The sequence below is a fragment of the Onychostoma macrolepis genome, chromosome 20 (genome assembly GCF_012432095.1).
Source record: "Onychostoma macrolepis isolate SWU-2019 chromosome 20, ASM1243209v1, whole genome shotgun sequence".
Classification (NCBI taxonomy): domain Eukaryota; kingdom Metazoa; phylum Chordata; class Actinopteri; order Cypriniformes; family Cyprinidae; genus Onychostoma; species Onychostoma macrolepis.
The window spans coordinates 27,386,744-27,402,398 of NC_081174.1; the positions used below are offsets into that span (position 1 = coordinate 27,386,744).

The 15,655-nt window shown below is 37.4% G+C and overlaps 16 non-coding genes across 16 annotated transcripts; all 16 read left to right on the plus strand.

Annotated features, from left to right (window-relative positions):
* The first annotated feature begins 771 nt into the window (after window positions 1-771).
* Window positions 772-854, plus strand: trnal-uaa (transfer RNA leucine (anticodon UAA)). The gene has a single exon. It is a non-coding gene; the product is annotated as a tRNA-Leu (tRNA).
* Window positions 855-1,928: 1,074 nt separating this feature from the next.
* trnal-uaa (transfer RNA leucine (anticodon UAA)) lies at window positions 1,929-2,011 on the plus strand. The gene has a single exon. It is a non-coding gene; the product is annotated as a tRNA-Leu (tRNA).
* A 401-nt stretch (window positions 2,012-2,412) lies between these two features.
* Window positions 2,413-2,495, plus strand: trnal-uaa (transfer RNA leucine (anticodon UAA)). The gene has a single exon. It is a non-coding gene; the product is annotated as a tRNA-Leu (tRNA).
* Window positions 2,496-2,683: 188 nt separating this feature from the next.
* Window positions 2,684-2,766, plus strand: trnal-uaa (transfer RNA leucine (anticodon UAA)). The gene has a single exon. It is a non-coding gene; the product is annotated as a tRNA-Leu (tRNA).
* Window positions 2,767-3,353: 587 nt separating this feature from the next.
* Window positions 3,354-3,435, plus strand: trnal-uaa (transfer RNA leucine (anticodon UAA)). Its single transcript has one exon. It is a non-coding gene; the product is annotated as a tRNA-Leu (tRNA).
* A 597-nt stretch (window positions 3,436-4,032) lies between these two features.
* On the plus strand, window positions 4,033-4,115 carry trnal-uaa (transfer RNA leucine (anticodon UAA)). Its single transcript has one exon. It is a non-coding gene; the product is annotated as a tRNA-Leu (tRNA).
* A 2,381-nt stretch (window positions 4,116-6,496) lies between these two features.
* On the plus strand, window positions 6,497-6,579 carry trnal-uaa (transfer RNA leucine (anticodon UAA)). The gene has a single exon. It is a non-coding gene; the product is annotated as a tRNA-Leu (tRNA).
* A 403-nt stretch (window positions 6,580-6,982) lies between these two features.
* On the plus strand, window positions 6,983-7,065 carry trnal-uaa (transfer RNA leucine (anticodon UAA)). The gene has a single exon. It is a non-coding gene; the product is annotated as a tRNA-Leu (tRNA).
* A 188-nt stretch (window positions 7,066-7,253) lies between these two features.
* Window positions 7,254-7,336, plus strand: trnal-uaa (transfer RNA leucine (anticodon UAA)). Its single transcript has one exon. It is a non-coding gene; the product is annotated as a tRNA-Leu (tRNA).
* Window positions 7,337-7,932: 596 nt separating this feature from the next.
* Window positions 7,933-8,015, plus strand: trnal-uaa (transfer RNA leucine (anticodon UAA)). The gene has a single exon. It is a non-coding gene; the product is annotated as a tRNA-Leu (tRNA).
* A 403-nt stretch (window positions 8,016-8,418) lies between these two features.
* Window positions 8,419-8,501, plus strand: trnal-uaa (transfer RNA leucine (anticodon UAA)). Its single transcript has one exon. It is a non-coding gene; the product is annotated as a tRNA-Leu (tRNA).
* A 1,134-nt stretch (window positions 8,502-9,635) lies between these two features.
* On the plus strand, window positions 9,636-9,718 carry trnal-uaa (transfer RNA leucine (anticodon UAA)). Its single transcript has one exon. It is a non-coding gene; the product is annotated as a tRNA-Leu (tRNA).
* A 742-nt stretch (window positions 9,719-10,460) lies between these two features.
* trnal-uaa (transfer RNA leucine (anticodon UAA)) lies at window positions 10,461-10,543 on the plus strand. The gene has a single exon. It is a non-coding gene; the product is annotated as a tRNA-Leu (tRNA).
* A 1,760-nt stretch (window positions 10,544-12,303) lies between these two features.
* On the plus strand, window positions 12,304-12,386 carry trnal-uag (transfer RNA leucine (anticodon UAG)). The gene has a single exon. It is a non-coding gene; the product is annotated as a tRNA-Leu (tRNA).
* Window positions 12,387-12,686: 300 nt separating this feature from the next.
* trnal-uaa (transfer RNA leucine (anticodon UAA)) lies at window positions 12,687-12,769 on the plus strand. Its single transcript has one exon. It is a non-coding gene; the product is annotated as a tRNA-Leu (tRNA).
* A 2,348-nt stretch (window positions 12,770-15,117) lies between these two features.
* Window positions 15,118-15,200, plus strand: trnal-uaa (transfer RNA leucine (anticodon UAA)). The gene has a single exon. It is a non-coding gene; the product is annotated as a tRNA-Leu (tRNA).
* Window positions 15,201-15,655: the final 455 nt, after the last annotated feature.

Consider the following 15,655-nt stretch of genomic DNA (forward strand, 5'->3'; position numbering starts at 1 on the left):
GGGCTAACCTTTAAAAAACCTAAAAGAAATACATGACAAAGATTGACTTGCCTACAACAAACGTTGATAAATTCTAGCATAAAAATCACAGTAATAAAAATCTAATGTTTGTACATTAAAATCCAATCTTTGTACGTGACAAAGATTGATTTGCCTATAACAAATGCTGATAGATAAATTCAAGCATAAAAATCACAGTAACAACCACATGACATGACCAGGATGGTTAAGTCGTTGGACTTAGGTCCAATGGACAAATGTCCTCGAGAGTTCAAACCCGGCTCCTGGTAGGGCTAACCTTTAAAAAAACCTAAAAGAAATACATGACAAAGATTGACTTGCCTACAACAAACGTTGATAAATTCTAGCATAAAAATCTAATGTAGTGACCAGGGTGGCCGAGTGGTTAAGGCGTTGGACTTAAGGTCCAATGGACAAATGTCCTCATGAGTTCAAACCCCACTCCTGGTAGGGCTGATCTTTATAAAACCTAAAAGATGTACGTGACAAAGATTGATTTGCCTATAACAAATGCTGATAGATAAATTCAAGCATAAAAATCACAGTAACAACCACATGACATGACCAGGATGGTTAAGTCGTTGGACTTAGGGTCCAATGGACAAATGTCCTCGAGAGTTCAAACCCGGCTCCTGGTAGGGCTAACCTTTAAAAAACCTAAAAGAAATACATGACAAAGATTGACTTGCCTACAACAAACGTTGATAAATTCTAGCATAAAAATCACAGTAATAAAAATCTAGTGTAGTGACCAGGGTGGCCGAGTGGTTAAGGCGTTGGACTTAAGATCCAATGGACAAATGTCCTCGTGGGTTCAAACCCCACTCCTGGTAGGGCTGATCTTTATAAAACCTAAAAGAAATACATGACAAAGATTGACTTGCCTACAACAAACGTTGATAAATTCTAGCATAAAAGTCACAGTGATAAAAATCTAATGTTTGTACATTAAAATCCAATCTTTGTACGTGACAAAGATTGATTTGCCTATAACAAATGCTGATAGATAAATTCAAGCATAAAAATCACAGTAATAACCACATGACATGACCAGGATGGTTAAGTCGTTGGACTTAGGGTCCAATGGACAAATGTCCTCGAGTTCAAACCCCACTCCTGGTAGGGCTGATCTTTATAAAACCTAAAAGATGTACGTGACAAAGATTGATTTGCCTATAACAAATGCTGATAGATAAATTCAAGCATAAAAATCACAGTAATAACCAAATGGCATGACCAGGATGGTTAAGGCGTTGGACTTAAGATCCAATGGACAAATGTCCTCGTGGGTTCAAACCCCACTCCTGGTAGGGCTGATCTTTAAAAACCTAAAAGAAATACATGACAAATACATGACAAAGATTGACTTGCCTACAACAAACGTTGATAAATTCTAGCATAAAAATCACAGTAATAAAAATCTAATGTTTGTACATTAAAATCCAATCTTTGTACGTGACAAAGATTGATTTGCCTATAACAAATGCTGATAGATAAATTCAAGCATAAAAATCACAGTAACAACCACATGACATGACCAGGATGGTTAAGTCGTTGGACTTAACGTCCAATGGACAAATGTCCTCGAGAGTTCAAACCCGGCTCCTGGTAGGGCTAACCTTTAAAAAACCTAAAAGAAATACATGACAAAGATTGACTTGCCTACAACAAACGTTGATAAATTCTAGCATAAAAATCACAGTAAGAACCACATGACGTGACCAGGATGGTTAAGTCGTTGGACTTAGGGTCCAATGGACAAATGTCCTCGAGAGTTCAAACCCGGCTCCTGGTAGGGCTAACCTTTAAAAAACCTAAAAGAAATACATGACAAAGATTGACTTGCCTACAACAAACGTTGATAAATTCTAGCATAAAAATCACAGTAATAAAAATCTAATGTAGTGACCAGGGTGGCCGAGTGGTTAAGGCGTTGGACTTAAGATCCAATGGACAAATGTCCTCGTGGGTTCAAACCCCACTCCTGGTAGGGCTGATCTTTATAAAACCTGAAAGAAATACATGACAAAGATTGACTTGCCTACAACAAACATTGATAAATTCTAGCATAAAAATCACAGTAATAAAAATCTAATGATTGTACATTAAAATCCAATCTTTACGTGACAAAGATTGATTTGCCTATAACAAATGCTGATAGATAAATTCAAGCATAAAAATCACAGTAACAACCACATGACATGACCAGGATGGTTAAGTCGTTGGACTTAGGGTCCAATGGACAAATGTCCTCGAGAGTTCAAACCCGGCTCCTGGTAGGGCTAACCTTTAAAAAACCTAAAAGAAATACATGACAAAGATTGACTTGCCTACAACAAACTTTGATAAATTCTAGCATAAAAATCACAGTAATAAAAATCTAATGTAGTGACCAGGGTGGCCGAGTGGTTAAGGCGTTGGACTTAAGATCCAATGGACAAATGTCCTCGTGGGTTCAAACCCCACTCCTGGTACGGCTAACCTTTAAAAAAACTAAAAGAAATACATGACAAAGATTGACTTGCCTACAACAAACGTTGATAAATTCTAGCATAAAAATCTCATGTTTGTACATTAAAATCCAATCTTAGTACGTTACAAAGATTGATTTGCCTATAACAAATGCTGATAGATAAATTCAAGCATAAAAATCACAGTCATGACCAGGATGGCCGAGTGGTTAAGGCGTAGGACTTAAAATCCAATGGACAAATATCCTCGTGGGTTCAAACCCCACTCCTGGTAGGTCTGATCTTTATAAAACCTAAAACAAATACATGACAAAGATTGACTTGCCTACAACAAACGTTGATAAATTCTAGCATAAAAATCACAGTAATAAAAATCTAATGTTTGTACATTAAAATCCAATCTTTATGCGTGACAAAGATTGATTTGCCTATAACAAATGCTGATAGATAAATTCAAGCATAAAAATCACAGTAACAACCACATGACATGACCAGGATGGTTAAGTCGTTGGACTTAGGGTCCAATGGACAAATGTCCTCGAGAGTTCAAACCCGGCTCCTGGTAGGGCTAACCTTTAAAAAACCTAAAAGAAATACATGACAAAGATTGACTTGCCTACAACAAACGTTGATAAATTCTAGCATAAAAATCACAGTAAGAACCACATGACATGACCAGGATGGTTAAGTCGTTGGACTTAGGGTCCAATGGACAAATGTCCTCGAGAGTTCAAACCCGGCTCCTGGTAGGGCTAACCTTTAAAAAACCTAAAAGAAATACATGACAAAGATTGACTTGCCTACAACAAACGTTGATAAATTCTAGCATAAAAATCACAGTAATAAAAATCTAATGTAGTGACCAGGATGGCCAGTGGTTAAGGCGTTGGACTTAAGATCCAATGGACAAATGTCCTCGTGGGTTCAAACCCCACTCCTGGTAGGGCTGATCTTTATAAAACCTGAAAGAAATACATGACAAAGATTGACTTGCCTACAACAAACATTGATAAATTCTAGCATAAAAATCACAGTAATAAAAATCTAATGTTTGTACATTAAAATCCAATCTTTGTACGTGACAAAGATTGATTTGCCTATAACAAATGCTGATAGATAAATTCAAGCATAAAAATCACAGTAACAACCACATGACATGACCAGGATGGTTAAGTCGTTGGACTTAGGGTCCAATGGACAAATGTCATCGAGAGTTCAAACCCGGCTCCTGGTAGGGCTAACCTTTAAAAAACCTAAAAGAAATACATGACAAAGATTGACTTGCCTACAACAAACGTTGATAAATTCTAGCATAAAAATCACAGTAATAAAAATCTAATGTAGTGACCAGGGTGGCCGAGTGGTTAAGGCGTTGGACTTAAGATCCAATGGACAAATGTCCTCGAGGTTCAAACCCCACTCCTGGTAGGGCTAACCTTTAAAAACCTAAAAGAAATACATGACAAAGATTGACTTGCCTACAACAAATGCTGATAGATAAATTCAAGCATAAAAATCACAGTAATAACCACATGACATGACCAGGATGGCCGAGTGGTTAAGGCGTTGGACTTAAGATCCAATGGACAAATGTCCTCGAGAGTTCAAACCCCACTCCTGGTAGGGCTAACCTTTAAAAACCTAAAAGAAATACATGACAAAGATTGACTTGCCTACAACAAATGCTGATAGATAAATTCAAGCATAAAAATCTAATGTTTGTACATTAAAATCCAATCTTTACGTGACAAAGATTGATTTGCCTATAACAAATGCTGATAGATAAATTCAAGCATAAAAATCACAGTAATAACCACATGACATGACCAGGATGGTTAAGTCGTTGGACTTAGGGTCCAATGGACAAATGTCCTCGAGGTTCAAACCCCACTCCTGGTAGGGCTAACCTTTAAAAACCTAAAAGAAATACATGACAAAGATTGACTTGCCTACAACAAACGTTGATAAATTCTAGCATAAAAATCACAGTAACAACCACATGACATGACCAGGATGGTTAAGTCGTTGGACTTAAGATCCAATGGACAAATGTCCTCGAGTTCAAACCCCACTCCTGGTAGGGCTAACCTTTAAAAACCTAAAAGAAATACATGACAAAGATTGACTTGCCTACAACAAACGTTGATAAATTCTAGCATAAAAATCACAGTAATAAAAATCTAATGTTTGTACATTAAAATCCAATCTTTGTACGTGACAAAGATTGATTTGCCTATAACAAATGCTGATAGATAAATTCAAGCATAAAAATCACAGTAACAACCACATGACATGACCAGGATGGTTAAGTCGTTGGACTTAGGGTCCAATGGACAAATGTCCTCGAGAGTTCAAACCCGGCTCCTGGTAGGGCTAACCTTTAAAAAACCTAAAAGAAATACATGACAAAGATTGACTTGCCTACAACAAACGTTGATAAATTCTAGCATAAAAATCTAATGTAGTGACCAGGGTGGCCGAGTGGTTAAGGCGTTGGACTTAAGGTCCAATGGACAAATGTCCTCATGAGTTCAAACCCCACTCCTGGTAGGGCTGATCTTTATAAAACCTAAAAGATGTACGTGACAAAGATTGATTTGCCTATAACAAATGCTGATAGATAAATTCAAGCATAAAAATCACAGTAACAACCACATGACATGACCAGGATGGTTAAGTCGTTGGACTTAGGGTCCAATGGACAAATGTCCTCGAGAGTTCAAACCCGGCTCCTGGTAGGGCTAACCTTTAAAAAACCTAAAAGAAATACATGACAAAGATTGACTTGCCTACAACAAACGTTGATAAATTCTAGCATAAAAATCACAGTAATAAAAATCTAATGTAGTGACCAGGGTGGCCAGTGGTTAAGGCGTTGGACTTAAGATCCAATGGACAAATGTCCTCGTGGGTTCAAACCCCACTCCTGGTAGGGCTGATCTTTATAAAACCTAAAAGAAATACATGACAAAGATTGACTTGCCTACAACAAACGTTGATAAATTCTAGCATAAAAATCACAGTAATAAAAATCTAATGTTTGTACATTAAAATCCAATCTTTGTACGTGACAAAGATTGATTTGCCTATAACAAATGCTGATAGATAAATTCAAGCATAAAAATCACAGTAATAACCACATGACATGACCAGGATGGTTAAGTCGTTGGACTTAGGGTCCAATGGACAAATGTCCTCGAGAGTTCAAACCCCACTCCTGGTAGGGCTGATCTTTATAAAACCTAAAAGATGTACGTGACAAAGATTGATTTGCCTATAACAAATGCTGATAGATAAATTCAAGCATAAAAATCACAGTCATGACCAGGATGGCCGAGTGGTTGAGGCGTAGGACTTAAAATCCAATGGACAAATATCCTCGTGGGTTCAAACCCCACTCCTGGTAGGTCTGATCTTTATAAAACCTAAAAGAAATACATGACAAATACATGACAAAGATTGACTTGCCTACAACAAACGTTGATAAATTCTAGCATAAAAATCACAGTAATAAAAATCTAATGTTTGTACATTAAAATCCAATCTTTGTACGTGACAAAGATTGATTTGCCTATAACAAATGCTGATAGATAAATTCAAGCATAAAAATCACAGTAACAACCACATGACATGACCAGGATGGTTAAGTCGTTGGACTTAACGTCCAATGGACAAATGTCCTCGAGAGTTCAAACCCGGCTCCTGGTAGGGCTAACCTTTAAAAAACCTAAAAGAAATACATGACAAAGATTGACTTGCCTACAACAAACGTTGATAAATTCTAGCATAAAAATCACAGTAAGAACCACATGACATGACCAGGATGGTTAAGTCGTTGGACTTAGGGTCCAATGGACAAATGTCCTCGAGAGTTCAAACCCGGCTCCTGGTAGGGCTAACCTTTAAAAAACCTAAAAGAAATACATGACAAAGATTGACTTGCCTACAACAAACGTTGATAAATTCTAGCATAAAAATCACAGTAATAAAAATCTAATGTAGTGACCAGGGTGGCCGAGTGGTTAAGGCGTTGGACTTAAGATCCAATGGACAAATGTCCTCGTGGGTTCAAACCCCACTCCTGGTAGGGCTGATCTTTATAAAACCTGAAAGAAATACATGACAAAGATTGACTTGCCTACAACAAACATTGATAAATTCTAGCATAAAAATCACAGTAATAAAAATCTAATGTTTGTACATTAAAATCCAATCTTTGTACGTGACAAAGATTGATTTGCCTATAACAAATGCTGATAGATAAATTCAAGCATAAAAATCACAGTAACAACCACATGACATGACCAGGATGGTTAAGTCGTTGGACTTAGGGTCCAATGGACAAATGTCCTCGAGAGTTCAAACCCGGCTCCTGGTAGGGCTAACCTTTAAAAAACCTAAAAGAAATACATGACAAAGATTGACTTGCCTACAACAAACTTTGATAAATTCTAGCATAAAAATCACAGTAATAAAAATCTAATGTAGTGACCAGGGTGGCCGAGTGGTTAAGGCGTTGGACTTAAGATCCAATGGACAAATGTCCTCGTGGGTTCAAACCCCACTCCTGGTAGGGCTAACCTTTAAAAAACCTAAAAGAAATACATGACAAAGATTGACTTGCCTACAACAAACGTTGATAAATTCTAGCATAAAAATCTCATGTTTGTACATTAAAATCCAATCTTAGTACGTTACAAAGATTGATTTGCCTATAACAAATGCTGATAGATAAATTCAAGCATAAAAATCACAGTCATGACCAGGATGGCCGAGTGGTTAAGGCGTAGGACTTAAAATCCAATGGACAAATATCCTCGTGGGTTCAAACCCCACTCCTGGTAGGTCTGATCTTTATAAAACCTAAAAGAAATACATGACAAATACATGACAAAGATTGACTTGCCTACAACAAACGTTGATAAATTCTAGCATAAAAATCACAGTAATAAAAATCTAATGTTTGTACATTAAAATCCAATCTTTGTACGTGACAAAGATTGATTTGCCTATAACAAATGCTGATAGATAAATTCAAGCATAAAAATCACAGTAACAACCACATGACATGACCAGGATGGTTAAGTCGTTGGACTTAGGGTCCAATGGACAAATGTCCTCGAGAGTTCAAACCCGCTCCTGGTAGGGCTAACCTTTAAAAACCTAAAAGAAATACATGACAAAGATTGACTTGCCTACAACAAACGTTGATAAATTCTAGCATAAAAATCACAGTAAGAACCACATGACATGACCAGGATGGTTAAGTCGTTGGACTTAGGGTCCAATGGACAAATGTCCTCGAGAGTTCAAACCCGGCTCCTGGTAGGGCTAACCTTTAAAAAACCTAAAAGAAATACATGACAAAGATTGACTTGCCTACAACAAACGTTGATAAATTCTAGCATAAAAATCACAGTAATAAAAATCTAATGTAGTGACCAGGATGGCCGAGTGGTTAAGGCGTTGGACTTAAGATCCAATGGACAAATGTCCTCGTGGGTTCAAACCCCACTCCTGGTAGGGCTGATCTTTATAAAACCTGAAAGAAATACATGACAAAGATTGACTTGCCTACAACAAACATTGATAAATTCTAGCATAAAAATCACAGTAATAAAAATCTAATGTTTGTACATTAAAATCCAATCTTTGTACGTGACAAAGATTGATTTGCCTATAACAAATGCTGATAGATAAATTCAAGCATAAAAATCACAGTAACAACCACATGACATGACCAGGATGGTTAAGTCGTTGGACTTAGGGTCCAATGGACAAATGTCATCGAGAGTTCAAACCCGGCTCCTGGTAGGGCTAACCTTTAAAAAACCTAAAAGAAATACATGACAAAGATTGACTTGCCTACAACAAACGTTGATAAATTCTAGCATAAAAATCACAGCAATAAAACTCTAATGTAGTGACCAGGGTGGCCGAGTGGTTAAGGCGTTGGACTTAAGATCCAATGGACAAATGTCCTCGTGGGTTCAAACCCCACTCCTGGTAGGGCTAACCTTTAAAAAACCTAAAAGAAATACATGACAAAGATTGACTTGCCTACAACAAACGTTGATAAATTCTAGCATAAAAATCACAGTAACAACCACATGACATGACCAGGATGGTTAAGTCGTTGGACTTAGGGTCCAATGGACAAATGTTCTCATGGGTTCAAACCCCACTCCTGGTAGGGCTAACCTTTAAAAAACCTAAAAGAAATACATGACAAAGATTGACTTGCCTACAACAAACGTTGATAAATTCTAGCATAAAAATCACAGTAACAACCACATGACATGACCAGGATGGTTAAGTCGTTGGACTTAGGGTCCAATGGACAAATGTTCTCATGGGATCAAACCCCACTCCTGGTAGGGCTAACCTTTAAAAAACCTAAAAGAAATACATGACAAAGATTGACTTGCCTACAACTAACGTTGATAAATTCTAGCATAAAAATCACAGTAACAACCACATGACATGACCAGGATGGTTAAGTCGTTGGACTTAGGGTCCAATGGACAAATGTCCTCGAGAGTTCAAACCCCACTCCTGGTACGGCTGATCTTTATAAAACCTAAAAGAAATACATGACAAAGATTGACTTGCCTACAACAAACGTTGATAAATTCTAGCATAAAAATCACAGTAATAAAAATCTAATGTTTGTACATTAAAATCCAATCTTTCTACGTGACAAAGATTGATTTGCCTATAACAAATGCTGATAGATAAATTCAAGCATAAAAATCACAGTAACAACCACATGACATGACCAGGATGGTTAAGTCGTTGGACTTAGGGTCCAATGGACAAATGTCCTCGAGTTCAAACCCGGCTCCTGGTAGGGCTAACCTTTAAAAACCTAAAAGAAATACATGACAAAGATTGACTTGCCTACAACAAACGTTGATAAATTCTAGCATAAAAATCACAGTAAGAACCACATGACATGACCAGGATGGTTAAGTCGTTGGACTTAGGTCCAATGGACAAATGTCCTCGAGAGTTCAAACCCGGCTCCTGGTAGGGCTAACCTTTAAAAACCTAAAAGAAATACATGACAAAGATTGACTTGCCTACAACAAACGTTGATAAATTCTAGCATAAAAATCACAGTAATAAAAATCTAATGTAGTGACCAGGGTGGCCGAGTGGTTAAGGCGTTGGACTTAAGATCCAATGGACAAATGTCCTCGTGGGTTCAAACCCCACTCCTGGTAGGGCTGATCTTTATAAAACCTAAAAGAAATACATGACAAAGATTGACTTGCCTACAACAAATGCTGATAGATAAATTCAAGCATAAAAATCACATTAACAACCACATGACATGACCAGAATGGTTAAGTCGTTGGACTTAGGGTCCAATGGACAAATGTCCTCATGAGTTCAAACCCCACTCCTGGTAGGGCTAACCTTTAAAAACCTAAAAGAAATACATGACAAAGATTGACTTGCCTACAACAAACGTTGATAAATTCTAGCATAAAAATCACAGTAACAACCACATGACATGACCAGGATGGTTAAGTCGTTGGACTTAGGGTCCAATGGACAAATGTCCTCGAGTTCAAACCCCACTCCTGGTAGGGCTAACCTTTAAAAACCTAAAAGAAATACATGACAAAGATTGACTTGCCTACAACAAATGCTGATAGATAAATTCTAGCATAAAAATCACAGTAACAACCACATGACATGACCAGGATGGTTAAGTCGTTGGACTTAGGGTCCAATGGACAAATGTCTCGAGAGTTCAAACCCGGCTCCTGGTAGGGCTAACCTTTAAAAACCTAAAAGAAATACATGACAAAGATTGACTTGCCTACAACAAACGTTGATAAATTCTAGCATAAAAATCTAATGTTTGTACATTAAAATCCAATCTTTGTACGTGACAAAGATTGATTTGCCTATAACAAATGCTGATAGATAAATTCAAGCATAAAAATCACAGTCATGACCAGGATGGCCGAGTGGTTAAGGCGTTGGACTTAAGATCCAATGGACAAATGTCCTCGTGGGTTCAAACCCCACTCCTGGTAGGGCTGATCTTTATAAAACCTAAAAGAAATACATGACAAAGATTGACTTGCCTACAACAAACGTTGATAAATTCTAGCATAAAAATCACAGTAATAAAAATCTAATGTTTGTACATTAAAATCCAATCTTTGTACGTGACAAAGATTGATTTGCCTATAACAAATGCTGATAGATAAATTCAAGCATAAAAATCACAGTAACAACCACATGACATGACCAGGATGGTTAAGTCGTTGGACTTAGGGTCCAATGGACAAATGTCCTCGAGAGTTCAAACCCGGCTCCTGGTAGGGCTAACCTTTAAAAAACCTAAAAGAAATACATGACAAAGATTGACTTGCCTACAACAAACGTTGATAAATTCTAGCATAAAAATCACAGTAATAAAAATCTAATGTAGTGACCAGGGTGGCTGAGTGGTTAAGGCGTTGGACTTAAGATCCAATGGACAAATGTCCTCGAGAGTTCAAACCCCACTCCTGGTAGGGCTGATCTTTATAAAACCTAAAAGAAATACATGACAAAGATTGACTTGCCTACAACAAACGTTGATAAATTCTAGCATAAAAATCACAGTAATAAAAATCTAATGTTTGTACATTAAAATCCAATCTTTGTACGTGACAAAGATTGATTTGCCTATAACAAATGCTGATAGATAAATTCAAGCATAAAAATCACAGTAACAACCACATGACATGACCAGGATGGTTAAGTCGTTGGACTTAGGGTCCAATGGACAAATGTCATCGAGAGTTCAAACCCGGCTCCTGGTAGGGCTAACCTTTAAAAAACCTAAAAGAAATACATGACAAAGATTGACTTGCCTACAACAAACGTTGATAAATTCTAGCATAAAAATCACAGTAATAAAAATCTAATGTTTGTACATTAAAATCCAATCTTTGTACGTGACAAAGATTGATTTGCCTATAACAAATGCTGATAGATAAATTCAAGCATAAAAATCACAGTAACAACCACATGACATGACCAGGATGGTTAAGTCGTTGGACTTAAGATCCAATGGACAAATGTCCTCGAGTTCAAACCCGGCTCCTGGTAGGGCTAACCTTTAAAAACCTAAAAGAAATACATGACAAAGATTGACTTGCCTACAACAAACGTTGATAAATTCTAGCATAAAAATCACAGTAATAAAAATCTAATGTAGTGACCAGGGTGGCAGTGGTTAAGGCGTTGGACTTAAGGTCCAATGGACAAATGTCCTCGAGAGTTCAAACCCGGCTCCTGGTAGGGCTAACCTTTAAAAACCTAAAAGAAATACATGACAAAGATTGACTTGCCTACAACAAATGCTGATAGATAAATTCTAGCATAAAAATCACAGTAATAAAAATCTAATGTAGTGACCAGGGTGGCCGAGTGGTTAAGTCGTTGGACTTAAGGTCCAATGGACAAATGTCCTCATGAGTTCAAACCCCACTCCTGGTAGGGCTGATCTTTATAAAACCTAAAAGATGTACATGACAAAGATTGATTTGCCTATAACAAATGCTGATAGATAAATTCAAGCATAAAAATCACATTAACAACCACATGACATGACCAGGATGGCCGAGTGGTTAAGTCGTTGGACTTAGGTCCAATGGACAAATGTCCTCGAGAGTTCAAACCCGCCCTGGTAGGGCTAACCTTTAAAAACCTAAAAGAAATACATGACAAAGATTGACTTGCCTACAACAAACGTTGATAAATTCTAGCATAAAAATCACAGCAATAAAGCTCTAATGTAGTGACCAGGGTGTCCGAGTGGTTAAGGCGTTGGACTTAGGATCCAATGGACAAATGTCCTCGTGGGTTCAAACCCCACTCCTGGTAGGGCTGATCTTTACAAAACCTAAAAGATATACATGACAAAGATTGATCTGCCTATAACAAATGCTGATAGATAAATTCAAGCATAAAAATCACAGTAACAACCACATGACATGACCAGGATGGTTAAGTCGTTGGACTTAGGGTCCAATGGACAAATGTCCTCGAGAGTTCAAACCCGGCTCCTGGTAGGGCTAACCTTTAAAAAACCTAAAAGAAATACATGACAAAGATTGACTTGCCTACAACAAACGTTGATAAATTCTAGCATAAAAATCACAGTAATAAAAATCTAATGTAGTGACCAGGGTGGCCGAGTGGTTAAGGCGTTGGACTTAAGATCCAATGGACAAATGTCCTCGTGGGTTCAAACCCCACTCCTGGTAGGGCTGATCTTTATAAAACCTAAAAGAAATACATGACAAAGATTGACTTGCCTACAACAAACGTTGATAAATTCTAGCATAAAAATCTAATGTTTGTACATTAAAATCCAATCCAATCTTGCCTATAACAAATGCTGATAGATAAATTCTAGCATAAAAATCACAGTAACAACCACATGACATGACCAGGATGGTTAAGTCGTTGGACTTAGGGTCCAATGGACAAATGTCCTCGAGAGTTCAAACCCGGCTCCTGGTAGGGCTAACCTTTAAAAAACCTAAAAGAAATACATGACAAAGATTGACTTGCCTACAACAAACGTTGATAAATTCTAGCATAAAAATCTAATGTAGTGACCAGGGTGGCCGAGTGGTTAAGGCGTTGGACTTAAGGTCCAATGAACAAATGTCCTCATGAGTTCAAACCCCACTCCTGGTAGGGCTGATCTTTATAAAACCTAAAAGATGTACGTGACAAAGATTGATTTGCCTATAACAAATGCTGATAGATAAATTCAAGCATAAAAATCACATTAACAACCACATGACATGACCAGAATGGTTAAGTCGTTGGACTTAGGGTCCAATGGACAAATGTCCTCGAGAGTTTAAACCCGGCTCCTGGTAGGGCTAACCTTTAAAAAACCTAAAAGAAATACATGACAAAGATTGACTTGCCTACAACAAACGTTGATAAATTCTAGCATAAAAATCACAGTAATAAAAATCTAATGTAGTGACCAGGGTGGCCGAGTGGTTAAGGCGTTGGACTTAAGATCCAATGGACAAATGTCCTCGTGGGTTCAAACGTGGGTTCCTGGTAGGGCTGATCTTTACAAAACCTAAAAGATGTACATGACAAAGATTGATCTGCCTACAACAAACGTTGATAAATTCTAGCATAAAAATCACAGTAACAACCACATGACATGACCAGGGGCCTGGGGCCTGTTCCATAAAACTAGTTTACCAAATAAGCCAGGCTTATTTCAGTAATTCTGACTTATTTTCACTTGATTTGGTTTCTGAAAGCAAAATTACCATAGCTCAAGCACAGTCACTGTGGCAACTTATGCTGGCAAACTAACCTGGTCCGGAGCAGGCTAACTGTCAGGCTAAACTGAGCTCCTCTAACACTGACCAATAGGAACACATCGATATTACCACTGACTCTCTCACATACAATTAGTTGACTTTATTATTAGTCCAAAAATAAAAGTATACAGAAAATACACCTTAAATAATCAAATACATAAAAAATAGGCTACAACCAACTGTATTTAATGTATTGTGCCCAAAATGTAGGCTAATGATATTTTAACGTAGTTGCTACTTGCGCATTTAGTTGATCAGCGGTTTCTAGCCATGCAGCCTTTCTCTCTGAATTTATGACAGTTGCACCTTTTATGGTTATTAGACCATTAAAACATTGCAATCTAAAATGGCTCTTTAAAGCATTAAAAACACTAAATCAAAAGTTAAAATCACTGAATTAAAAAATAAAATAAATAATAGAAATCAGACTACATTTTAACTAATAAGAGGAACACACATTTAAGTCATTTGAGCTAGTATGGCTGTATTAGCCAGCTTACATTTGATTTACAGTTACTGCTATCATAAAAATACACTTATATGTAGGATTAAAATTCTATGTGTCACATTTAATGTCCAACAACAAATATTTGAGCAGAATGTATATTGTATTCAGAATTCTTCCGCTATTATTCTATTCTGCTCCGTCTGTGTAACGCGCATGCGCTCAGCAGCGCTAGTTTGCTCGCTAAGCCTCGCCCACTCCTGACAGCAAAATGGATATATTTGCATGACTTTCTAACATTTACAGATGAAAAATATACTTGTGACGTGTCAGTTATGCACTGAGGAAAACACAACGTCTCAAATGCATTAAACAACACAAATATTCGCTGTTTGCCATGGTGGATCAATTTGATCCATGATCGACTTTAAGGGCTGCTTAAGAATAAGTGTGCACATCAAATTATCCTGACTCACTGAACCTGGCTCGAATTAGTGAGATTGCGTGAACTTCAGTTTTTGTTTATGAAACCGCTTTAGTCCCGATTGATTTGTTAGGCTATTTCAAGTCAGGTTTTGGACTTTAATCCCCGCTTTTCTTAGCGTCTTTTATGGAACAGGCCCCAGGATGGTTAAGTCGTTGGACTTGGGGTCCAATGGACAAATGTCCTCGAGAGTTCAAACCCGGCTCCTGGTAGGGCTAACCTTTAAAAAACCTAAAAGAAATACATGACAAAGATTGACTTGCCTACAACAAACGTTGATAAATTCTAGCATAAAAATCACAGTAATAAAAATCTAATGTAGTGACCAGGGTGGCCGAGTGGTTAAGGCGTTGGACTTAAGATCCAATGGACAAATGTCCTCGTGGGTTCAAACCCCACTCCTGGTAGGGCTAATCTTAACAAAACCTAAAACACATACATGAGAAAGATTGATTTGCCAAAATGTTGATAAACTCTAGCATAAAAATCACAATAAATGCAGTGGCCGAGTAGTTAAGGCGTTGGATTGTAAGAACCAATGGACAAATGTCCTTGTGTGTTCAAACCCCACTCCTGGTAGGGCGATCTGTAAAACATCTGACGGGCAGAGAGAAGGTTACAAACATTTATTGGTTTGAAACTAATGTGGACAGATAAATCCAAAGTGACTTAAAAGGGTAAAATGCTAGAAGCCATAATATTCCTTAATCCAATTTTTTTTTTTAAATAGCTATGTCTGTGGACGGACCGTATATTTAAGGAATGGAGAACATTTGTATTTGCATTTGCTTTGTGATTTCACTGCATATCAATGGATATGAAGCACTTTAATCAATGTCTAAGCTTATTAAAAAGCATAAAG